Source organism: Crocuta crocuta, unplaced genomic scaffold (genome assembly GCF_008692635.1).
Source record: "Crocuta crocuta isolate KB4526 unplaced genomic scaffold, BGI_CrCroc_1.0 scaffold38, whole genome shotgun sequence".
Taxonomy (NCBI): Eukaryota; Metazoa; Chordata; class Mammalia; order Carnivora; family Hyaenidae; genus Crocuta; species Crocuta crocuta.
The window spans coordinates 4,910,745-4,922,590 of record NW_027532605.1 but is presented as its reverse complement, the minus strand read 5'-3'; the positions used below and the strand labels follow the sequence as shown (position 1 = coordinate 4,922,590).

Below are 11,846 nucleotides of genomic sequence, written 5' to 3'. Positions count from 1 at the left end.
TGTACAGACAGAGGATTCCACATCAAGTTTAAAGCAGTGCCAAAACCCACTTTATTTAATGTAGGCAGTGACTTTCCACCCACAGCTTCCATCTCTCTAAACGTTCCAGTCCTGCCGGCTCATGAACAATCTTTCCCTGTGGACAACTGCCAGTTACTTGATTGTTATATTTTCCTTTCTAACTTTGAGCTGAATTATCTTTCATTGGTTGAGAAATCTTTCAGAAATATTCCCCAATAAAAGTTAACTCTTTCATTTTTTATCTTTCCCTTTACTTATGGAAAACTTGTAGATATGGGACTAGGCATTAAAATGAAATTAGTTACAAAAGAAAAAAAACTGAATATATTTTATTGTCATGGGGAAGGAACTGACTGATGTAGTGAAAGTAGTGTTATTTGATATTATATGTTATTTCTTTTCAACATAGATCTCAACTACTGATACAATACTTTTTTTTTTTACTTTTTGGATAATTTCATTTAATTTGTTATCATATTCATTAGTATAAGCACAAAAGGTCTACTTTTCTTCAGTCTAATTTTACCTTAGAATTTTTCATTATGGCTCAAGGAGGGTATGAGCTGTAGAAGGTACTAACTGTGACTTTATATATCATTCAATATGGCTATCTTGGTCAGAATAGAATGAGAAAGTTCTGGGGCACCTGGGTGGTTCAATCAGTTAAGCATCTGACCCTTGACTTTGGCTCAGGGCATGATCTCACAGTTCATGAGTCTGAGTCTTACATTGGGCTCTATTCTGACAGTGCAGAGACTGCGTGGGATTCTCTCTCTCCCTCTCTCTCTTTCTCTCTCTGTCCCCCACACTTCTCTATCTCAAAATAAATAAATAAACTCCAAAAAAACAAAAAAAAGGGAGAGAGAAAGTTTAACCAAACTCATTAAAACCTTGTTACACTGACATTTCTACCAAGTAAATATGATGATAAAGGATAAGAGGTAGTAATGAGAGATTTCAAACACTGATATAATTATCAAATCAAGAGAAAACACACAAATGATCTTAAATTCTTAACCTCTTTGAAAATGTGTAATAAGTCTAGTTTTCCTAGACCAATTGGTTTCCTATACAGAATAAATTTCAAATTTTTAAGCTAAATTTCATTAGGAAAGTAATTGTTTGAGGCTCAGATCCATGAGGGATTGGTAAATTGTTGGTTTCTTTGGATATATGTGTAAACATTGAGCCATATATAAAATATTCAATGAGTATTAAAGACCACATAAATGTGTCCTATTTTTTACATAAAGAATTTATTGAATTTTTGAACTTTACATGTAACATTATGTAAATTTAAGGTGTACAACATATTAATTTGATATATTTGCATATCAGTGCCATAATAGGATTGCCATTGAAGCAATATTTAGCACCTCTATTATATAATTACCTTTTTTTTAGTGTTGGTAAATTTTTTTTAGCAGCAAAATGTCAAGAGACAGTTCTACAATAGTGAAGGGCATATTTTTTGGAACAAACAGCATTTTTCAATAAAAACACCCTTTGGCTGTCATATCCTAATGACACACACTATTTCTAGTTCCTGTACAAATGCTTCTACTTCATTTGAGGACAGGTGCCATATGAGGTCAAGAATAGGGTGGTCAGAACATGTATTACACATTGGCAGTGTTAGGCATGACTTCTGGATAAAAGAATGAGAAGCTAATATATTTCCATTCAAAGTGTCACTCAAAAACTCAGTTTTTGGTAATGATGATGAGTGGGTGTGGAGAGACTTGTATAGTTTTTTTCTCTTGCTGTGGCTTTTTAGAATGTCTCAAAAATACATAAACTGTGCCAAAATAAACCTCACCATTTTTAATAACATAATTGGAGAATTTTATGAATTTTAATGGTGTTCTTTACTTTGATGTAAAAAGTCTGCAAAGAAAGAAGAATTATGGCTTTCTATAGGTAATTGAGGCATTAAAATATCAGTGGTAGTACTGGTAGTAGTAGTGGTAGCAATAATAATAATAAAATAATAATACAATAATAATAATAATAATAATGTTATGTTTGGCAAAGAGAAGCATGTATGGAAGTTCTAAACAAATTGTACTTGCTACAGTAGCAGATCTCTGTCCAGTTGGGAAGTGACAGCAAGTTTTATTTTCATTAAAATCCAAGACTCGTTTCTGACTTCACCAGAGCACCTGTTGACAAAATCCATCAAAATGATTAAGGAAGAGTACAAGGTATAAATCTGCTTTTTAAACAAATTAAAGGATTTTTGAAGTAATACTGGTTGTCACATTTGCCCCCCTCTTTTTCTTAGCTCATAAATTTTAATTGAGATAACTGGTTTGATCTCAACAGATACTACACAGAGAATATTTAGTTTATTATGTGACCTGAGGAAAACTGTCTTTCCATACATTCATTCATGTGACATAAAAGCCCAGGATGGTCATTTCCTGGCAGGCAGGGCCATAGGCTTTTATACCAGATTGAAAGTATGAAGATTGTATTAGCTTTCTATTGCTGTAATGAAATGCCACACAATTAGTGTTAAACAACACACATTTATTATCTTGCAGTTCTGCAGATTGGGAGTCCAAAATGGATCTCACAAACTAAACTGGATGGGTTGCTAGGGCTCTATACTTTTCTGGAGGCTCTGAAGGAGAGTTTTCTTTGTACTTTCCAGCTTCTAGAGGCTGCCTCATAACTTGATTTGTAGCTCCTTCCGTCTTCAATGTCAGCCATGGCTGGGGAATCTTTCTCACATCATATTACACTGACACTAACTCTTCTGCCTCACTGTTCCATATTTAAGAAACCTTGTGGTTACCCTGGATCCATGCAGATAATCAGGATAATCACTCTATTTTAAAACCCACTGATGAGACACCTGAATTCCATCTACTTCTTTAATTCCTTTTGCATTGGAATTTAGCATATTCACAGGTTCAAGGAACATATTTGGTGAGTCATTTTGCTGCCTGCCACAGAGCTATTCTTTACACATTTGTGAACTTGAGCATCTTAAGGAGGTGATTTTCTATATGAAACATGTGGCTACTAATATATTTCCAAGACCTTCCCCAGCGATTAAAACCATCTGCCTCTTTTCACAAGGCCATATTCTCATTATATCTAGCATTTTCTTTCTTTAAAGGAAAAAACTTTCAAAAAAATTCATTTTCCTTAAATGAGTTACTTGCTAGGAATATATTTAGGCATACAAATTAACTAAAAATTTCGTAGAAAAGTTATGAAATTTCCATATTTCAAAAATGACATGTTGCTCAGCAATAGTTTCAAGAGAATAAGCAATTCTTTAATAAGGACTGGTTTGTAAAGAATGTTCAAATCTACAGTTCCCTTCTTTAAAAATTTGTCTTTCTGAAGTATTTTCTTTTATGCATTAAGAGGAGACTTCACTTAGTTAATTGCATAAATCCTTGGGTTTTTTCCCTAATGATTATGTATTTTGAGAGACAGTACATGCAAGTTGAGGAGGGGCAGAGAGAAAAGAGAGAGAGAATCCCATACAGGCTCCATGTCACCAGCGCAGAGCCCAATGCAGGGCTTGATCTCAGGAACCATGAGATCATGACCTGAGCCTAAATCAAGAGTTAGATACTTAACCCACTGAGCCACCCAGGCACCCCAGCCACCTTGATTTTTTAATATTGGAAATATTAAAGCAATTGTGCATTTATTGTTTTATATCTCTAAAGGTGTTATATATACTTTACCTACTCCCTCTGTGCTAGAAAGCCATTTATTTGCTTTCAGCCTTCATAAAAGGATTTGCCTTTTATAGAATTTCATAAAAGTAGAATCAAATATTACATACATTTTTGGTTTGGTTTCTTTCACTCAGCATAATTATTTTCATATGTTTTGAGATTGGTGACTGAGTCCATAGTTCATTGCTTTTTATAACTGAGTAGTATTCCATTGTATACAATTCTACAGTTTGTTATCCATTGACCTTTAGTTGGAGATAGGGATTGTTTCCAGTTTAGGATTATTACAAATTATATTTGTCAACAAGTCTAGATACATGCTTTCATTTTTATTCAGAGAATAGCTAGAAATGAAATGACTGGGTCATATGATAAAAGTATATTTAACTTCCTAAGGAACTAAAAACTTTTTTAAAGCAGTTGCTATATATGGTGTTTATGCCAGCAGTGAATGAGAGTTTCAGTTGTTATACATCCTCACCAACATTTTAACCCATCACTATTTTAATTTTAGACTTTCTAATAGGTGTGCAGTGTTATCTGGTTATTCTAATTTATATTTTTCCAGTGATTAACGATGTTGTCCATCTTTTCATGTACTTTTTACCATATGTATATATATACATGGACATATATACATATTCTTTGATAAAGTGTCTATTCAACTCATTTGTTTTTTTTTAAATTTTTTAACATGAAATCATTCACAAATTTGTGTGTCATCTTTGTGCAAGAACCATGCTAATCTACTCTGTATTGTTAGAATTTTAGTATATGTGCTACTTAAGCAAACACTCTTTCTTTCTTTCTTTCTTTTTTTCTTTCTTTCTTTCTTTCTTTCTTTCTTTCTTTCTTTCTTTCTTTCTTTCTGTCTGTCTGTCTTTATTTTATTTTGAGAGAGAAAGACAGAGTGTTAGCTGGGGAGGAAAAGAGAGAGAGGGAAACACAGAGCAAGCTCCAGGCTCTGAACTGTCAGCACAGAGCCTGACACGAGGCTCCAACCCACGGACTGTGAGATCATGATCTGAGCCAAAGTCAGATGTTTAACCAACTGAGCCACCCAGGTGCCCCCAAAACTCTTTCTTTTTAATTGGGTTGTTTGCTGTTTCACTATTGAGTTTTGAAAGTTCTCTATGTATTCTGAATACAAGTTCTTTGCTAGAGGTGAGGTTTGTGAATAATTTCTCCCCATGTTTGGTTTCTGTTTTCATTTCCTTAACAGTGTTGTTCAAAGAGCCAAAGTTCTTAATGTTGATGATGTTCCATATATCAACTATTTCTTTGCTATATTGTGAATTTGGTGTTACATCTAAGAAAACTTTACCCAAAATCAAAAAGATTTTCTCTCACCTTTTCTTCTAGTGGTTTGTGAGTTTTGGTGTTCCCTTTAATTCTATAAACTATCTTGAATTTATTTTTGTATATAGAAAAAATCAAGATTTTTAAAAAATAAATGGATACTCAATTATTCCAGAACAATGTAAGAATTCTATTTTGACTTTGTACCTTTTCTGAATTCAATTGACCACGTATGTGTATGTCCATTTCTGTAATTTCTATTATATTCCATCAATCCATTTGTTTACCCTACACCATGATCACACCGTATTGGACAGTGTAACTTTTTAATAAGTCTCAAAGTCAAATAGCCTTAATCTATGAGCAATAAAAAATAAAAACCCTGTTAAGATTTTGCCTGAGACTGCATTACATTTATAGTCCAATTTTAGGAAAATTGACATCTTAATATTATCTTGTGTTTCATTTCATAAATGAGGTATGTGTCTCCATTTATTTAAATTTCCTTCAAAATTTGTCATCAGAATTTAAAAGTATTCGGTGTATAGGCCTTGTACATAGTTTTCAGATTTGTTAAGTATTTTATCTTTTAATGCTATTGTAAATACTATTTCCTTAAACTTAAATTTCCAATTTTATGTTGCCAGTATGTATGATAAAATTAATTTTAGTATATACATCTGGTACTCTCCAATGTGTTAACTTCACCTAGTAGTTCCATTTTTTTAATTTTCCAATCTGGATGGCTTTCATTTATTCTTCTTGCCTTAGTGCACTGTCTATTGCATACAATGTTGAATAGAACTGGTGAAAGTGATCATTCTTCCCTTCTTACAAGTCTTAAGGGGAAAGTTATATCTATACATAATTATGTGAGAATAAATTACATAGTCCTTTGCCTCTAAATATGAAAATAAAGATGTAATCACAGTATAATTATCAATTTCATAAATTTACATTGATATAATATTTACATCTAATTTAGCATCAATACTCCAATTTTGTCAGTTCTAATAATTTCTCTTATACCATTTTCCTTCTTTAATAGAGACCAGATATGGTGCTATCTGCCATCTCTCTTTAGTTTCCTTTAATTTTTAATTTCCTTTCATTTTCCAGCAGTTTTCTTTTATCTTTTATGACATTGACATTTTGAAGAGTAAAGGCCCATTTTTAAAATTTAAATTTGAGTTAGTTAACATACAGTGCAGTATTGGTTTCAGGAGTAGAATTTAATGATTAATCACTTAACATATAACACCCAGTGCTCATCGTAAGTGCCCTCCTGAGTACTCATCCCCCATCTAGCCCATTTCCCACACATCTCTCTCTGTCAACTCATAGTTTGTTCTCTATCATTGAGTCTCTTGTGGTTTGTTTCCCAATTTTGTTTTTGCCCCCACTTCCCAAATGTTCATCTGTTTTGTTTCTCAAATTTCACAGTGAGTGAAATCATATAGTATTTGTTTTTCTCTGATTGACATTTCACTTAGTGTAATACACTCTAGTTCCATCCATGTATTGCAAATGGCAAGATTTCATTCTTTTTGAAGGCTGTGGAATAGTCCATTATATAGATATAGATATAGACATAGACATAGACATAGACATAGACATAGATATAGAAATAGACATAGACATAGATATAGATGATATAGATATGTGCCACATTTTCTTTATCCATTCATCAGTCAGTGGACATCTGGGCTCTCTCCATAGTTTAGCTATTGTTGATAATGCTGCTATAAACATTGGGGTGCGTGTACTCCTTAGAATCTGCATTTTCATATCCTTTGGGTAAATACCTACTAGTAAAATTGCTGGATTGTACGATAGTTCTATTTTTAGTTTCTTGAGGAACCTCCATACCGTTCTTTAGAGTAGCTGCAGTAGTTTGCTTCCCAATAGCAGTGCAAGAGAGTTTCCTTTTCTCTGCATCCTCAACAGCACCTGTTGTTTCTAGTGTTGCTAATTTTAGCCATTCTGACAAGTGTAAGATGGTATCTCATTGTAGTTTTGATTTGTATTTCTATGATGATGAGTGATGTTGAGCATCTTTTCATGTGTCGGTTAGACATCTGGGTGTCTTCTTTGGAAAATTAAGACCACTTTTTTAAGCCAAATGTTCCTCTTTTATGTTTGTCTGATGTTTTCTTATGATTAAGTTGATGTTATGTATACTGCATAGTCATGCTGTATCTTTCTAAGTTATCACATCTGGAGACATATCATATCCATCTATCCTTTATTGGTGATGTCAATTTTGACCACCTCATCAAAAAGGTACCTAAATTTCCATTGTATAGTTACAAGTTTTTTTCCCTTGAAAAATCTGTGGAGAGACACTTTAAGACAATGCAAATATTTACTTATTAAAAATTTGTTTTAGGGGCACCTGTGTGGCTCAGTAGGTTGAGTGTCCAACTTCAGTTCAGGTCACCATCTCACAGTTCGTGGGTCCGAGCCCTGCATCAGACTCTGTACTGACAGCTTGGAGCCTAGAGCCTGCTTCAGGTTCTGTGTCTCCCCATCTCTCTGACCCTTCCCTGCTCATGCTCTGTCTCTCTCTTTGAAAAATAAGTATTAAAAAAATATTTTTAAGTTTGTCATACATTCGTAATTTTGCCCAATTCAATGTATAACATAATATTTATCAAATGATTATTTTCTAACTTTGACATTCCTTCCACGTTGACCAGTTAGTCATCTGTATTGAAAGAAATCTCCTTTCTTCAATTATTCATTTCTCCATTTATTATCATTATAGACCCATTAATTCCCATTCATTTAGTGCATTATAATTCATTAAGGTGTATAATTATTTTGGTACTAAAATTGTCCTAGGTTTGGGCAGTAAGTATCTCTTCACACTGGTGGTTGTATCCTTATAACAAGTTTCCATCACTCTTTTTTTTTCAGTACTTCTTTACTTTATGGCATAACAAGAAGTGTCAAAAGCATCTTGTACTTATTGTGCACAGACATGGTATCAGATTCTTCAGAGTGCCTTGGTTCATTTTAGGGAAGAGTGGTAACAGAGAAGAAGTTATGGCCACTAGGTGGTTTCACTACTACTGACGTGTCATTTCTTCTTGATCCTTATTGGACAGAGCTGAGCTAAGAAAAAATGCATATATATATATGTATATATATGTATATGTATATATACACACACATATATATACATACATATATTTACACTTATCTAAACTATAGATACCCACATACATATGTACATGTATACATAAACATGCATATACATACATACTAATAAACATATGTAAGAATTCATAAGTTCACACTACTATTTCCAATTCCAATCCATACCTCTTGGGCTTATACTTGCCTTTCCACCATTCAATATATATTGTTTTTCCAGAGTGAAACATCAAACCATCTACCCATTTATTCAATTATTTAATGCATCTAAAACAGTTTCAGAATGCTTTGCCTACAGTAGTACAATCAATATGCCTGTTAAAAATACTTCAGGATTTGCCTGTGATTCTTCACACCATACTTTGCTCAAGACTGAGGGTATATAAACACTGTGCTCATAAATTATTTTGGTTAGTTTGTTATTTTTCCTGCAGCATGTTTATGGTAGTCAATGGAATTACAATTAGGACATTTATTTCAGTGTTCTTTCAGGTTTTGAGTTACCATTTATATTAATTTATATCTAAAAATAGGTAGAATGTTGTATGCTTTCAAATGTCAAAATTACAAAAAAGGATACACAGAAAGTGCCTCTCTCTCTTCCTTATGTCTTCTACTTCATTCTCCTTTCAAGGTTTCCTACCATGTTTGTCTTTTCAAACTACCGTGAAACTGTGATTTATAAAGCAAGCCATGACAGCATTTGAACTTGGAGAAAATTCAACATTTATATATTAATTAATAATTTGACTTCCGCTCTTTTTCACTGTTCTCAACTCAATTACAATGGTTTTATTTGGCAACAAAAAGCTGCAAATACAAGCATAAATATAGAGACTAGTGTTTGGCACTACTTGATTATAGAATTATTGTTCATATTATCCAGAGTATACATATGTGTGTGTGTGGGTGTGTGCTTCTCATCAAAATGAGAACACAATAATATAAAACCTCATAGGGAACACACCGACCTCTGAAAATTCAACTGCTCCAAGTACAAGCTGGATATGTTCTTTTCCAAATCTCTCTTTGTCAGGAATCACAGCATAATTCAGAAAAAGAAAAGAAAAATTGATGCCACCTTTAATAAGTCTATGTATAAGCCAGTTTTTTTTTTTTTTTTTGCTCTGCAATTGCATACAGGTATATAAATAAGTTATATTTTGAAAAAATAAGTAAATGTTTAGGTTATATTAAATACAATGTGTATATGTTTTCCTAATGTTGTGACTGTGACTAAACATAAGGCAAAACCTGAACCTAACTTACAACCTTTTTAAAGGTTTATTTATTTTGAGAGAGAGAGAGAGACAGAGACAGAGACAGAGACAAGTGGGGGAGGGACAGAGATGAAGGGAGACAGAGAGAATCCCAAGCATGTTTTGCTTTGTCAGCACAGAGCCAGACACAAGGCTCCAACTCACAAACCATGAGACCATGACCTGAGCCAAAGTTGGACACTTAACTGAGCCACTGAGGTGTCCCTTAACTGACTTTCTTCATGTGAATTTTGGTGGGAAAAGTACTCATTATACAAGGTTTTTTTTTAATTGACCAAAGAATAAATAGAGGTCCAATGATAATAATCAAATTACAGGTGTAAAATAAAATAGAATTTATCCAACTACCTGTTTTCTTATATCTCTTCCCCCTGTCTTCACTTCTCATAAGCCAGCCGGCACTCGGGCTCCTACCTCACAAACTTCCTCAAGTATTTTTTCCGTCTCAAAGTCTCACTCCACTCAATTCCTTTTCCAAATTATATCAGATGTTAATTTCACATTCTTTCTTCTCACTGCTCAGATCTCACTTTAACATATCAAGACTTATTGATCACAAAATTCTAGAACTCACATTGCAGTAAATGGATAATTTTGTGATGAATTAATATCCAACATATTATCGGATCATACTAATAATTGCAAAAATAATAGAAAAAGCTACAGGATTACAGTATAACAGTGACAATATATGCCAGATATTTGGCTTTAAATGATAAAGTCTGATAAAATCTTATTTTCTTATATTAATATTTCATAATTGAAGTCCCGTTTCCCACATTTTACTCTTTTATTCAGTTAGGAAATGATTACTATAGTCTTAGATATCTTATGTAAGCAGAACTTGAGAAAAAGTAGTGCACAATAATGTGAGTTGGGCATATTTTGACCACAACCAAAAAAAATTTAAGACTCAATAAAACAAATAAGGAATTGAACATTCCTATGTAATCTTTAGTTATTGTTGTTTCATTTTGTTTTGTTAGTGTGATATAATTTTGTCAGTTTGAAATGAAAGAGAAAGTTCTATTTGATAATATATGGGAATCCCTCATCCGCATTCTTGTCTTAAGCATCAAGATGGAGCTTAGTTCTCTAATGACACCAGATGCTGTGCTATCCTTAACATGAGCTCATGGTCTGAGGAGAATTGTAACATGTGGCAGACTCGGCAAAGAGATGGATTCCAAATCCTTAACAGAGTTCTGAAAAATGGCAATAATATTTTGGCGAGAAGAAATCAATACACATGGCCTTGGCAGCAGTCCCAGACTCAGACTGCTTCCACACTTTTTCTTCACCTACATTTCCAACTTTGTTTCAGAATGGTTATTGTCACAGCTCTGAGAGGAGGGACGAACAAAAAGCCTCTAAATTGGGCTATACATTGGTGACGCCCACCCAGCCTTTCCTACAACACCATTTCCAGGTCTAGGCAGGTTGGTATTTGAAAGTGCTTGCCTCTGTATCCTTGAAAGACATGAGCAGATAAAAATTTTGATCAAAGTTGGAGGAAGTAAGAGGGAAGCTGATAATTTGGTGGTTTGGAGTTGTTCAAGACATCTGGAAATATTAGAGGTATTGTGTATTCTGCAAAGTTTTGAATAGGTAGTTTGACAACAATTGAGAACCTGTATTTAATACAAGGACTGACAGATGTGGAATTTGATTTCCCAGGAGTTGATGACTCCTAAAGATATAACCATTTTAATAGCAATTTTGAAGAAAATATAAATAATATATGCATCTGGTTTAGAATTACTTGATTAAAAATCCATTATATTGAGGGCTCCTGGGTGGCTCAGTCAATTAAGTCTGGCTCTTGATTTTTGCTCAGGTCATGATCTTACAGTTCGTGAGTTCAAACTCTTTATTGAGCTCTTTGCTGTACATGCAGAGTCTGTTTCAGATCCTCTTTCTCCCTCTCGGTGCCCCTTCCCCATTCTCATGCATGCAGACACACACACTTTCTTTCTTTCCCTCTCTCAAAAATAAATAAACATTTAAAAAAAATCCATCATACTGAGATGACCTCTGAGGTTCTCCCATCTATTTCTATCTATGGAGTCACCGTCTGAGTTATAGTGAACACTAAGTTGTGTGAACCATGTCCTAGCCTGGAGGGCATCTTGAACAATCTCACTGAAGTATAGTAAGTTTATTGAACAAACAATCTGTATATATTCATAAAAATTACCTCTTATCTGGCTGTAAAGAAAAACAATCTTGTGAGTTATTTTCCAGATATAAATTTGGTATCTGTTAAGGCGTAGGGAGCTATTGGGTTATTAAAACAGTACAGTGGCTTAAAGAAAATTATTAAATGTTTTCTGCTGGATTTTAGATGCAGTTTTATTATCCAATTAAAAAACCTTTAAAATAA

The 11,846-nt window shown here is 33.5% G+C and overlaps 1 non-coding gene across 1 annotated transcript; it reads right to left on the bottom strand.

The window, feature by feature from the left end:
* Positions 1–4,413: 4,413 nt before the first annotated feature.
* On the bottom strand, positions 4,414–4,520 carry LOC144244925 (U6 spliceosomal RNA). Its single transcript, XR_013339119.1, has one exon. It is a non-coding gene; the product is annotated as a U6 spliceosomal RNA (small nuclear RNA).
* Between the last annotated feature and the right edge of the window lie 7,326 nt (positions 4,521–11,846).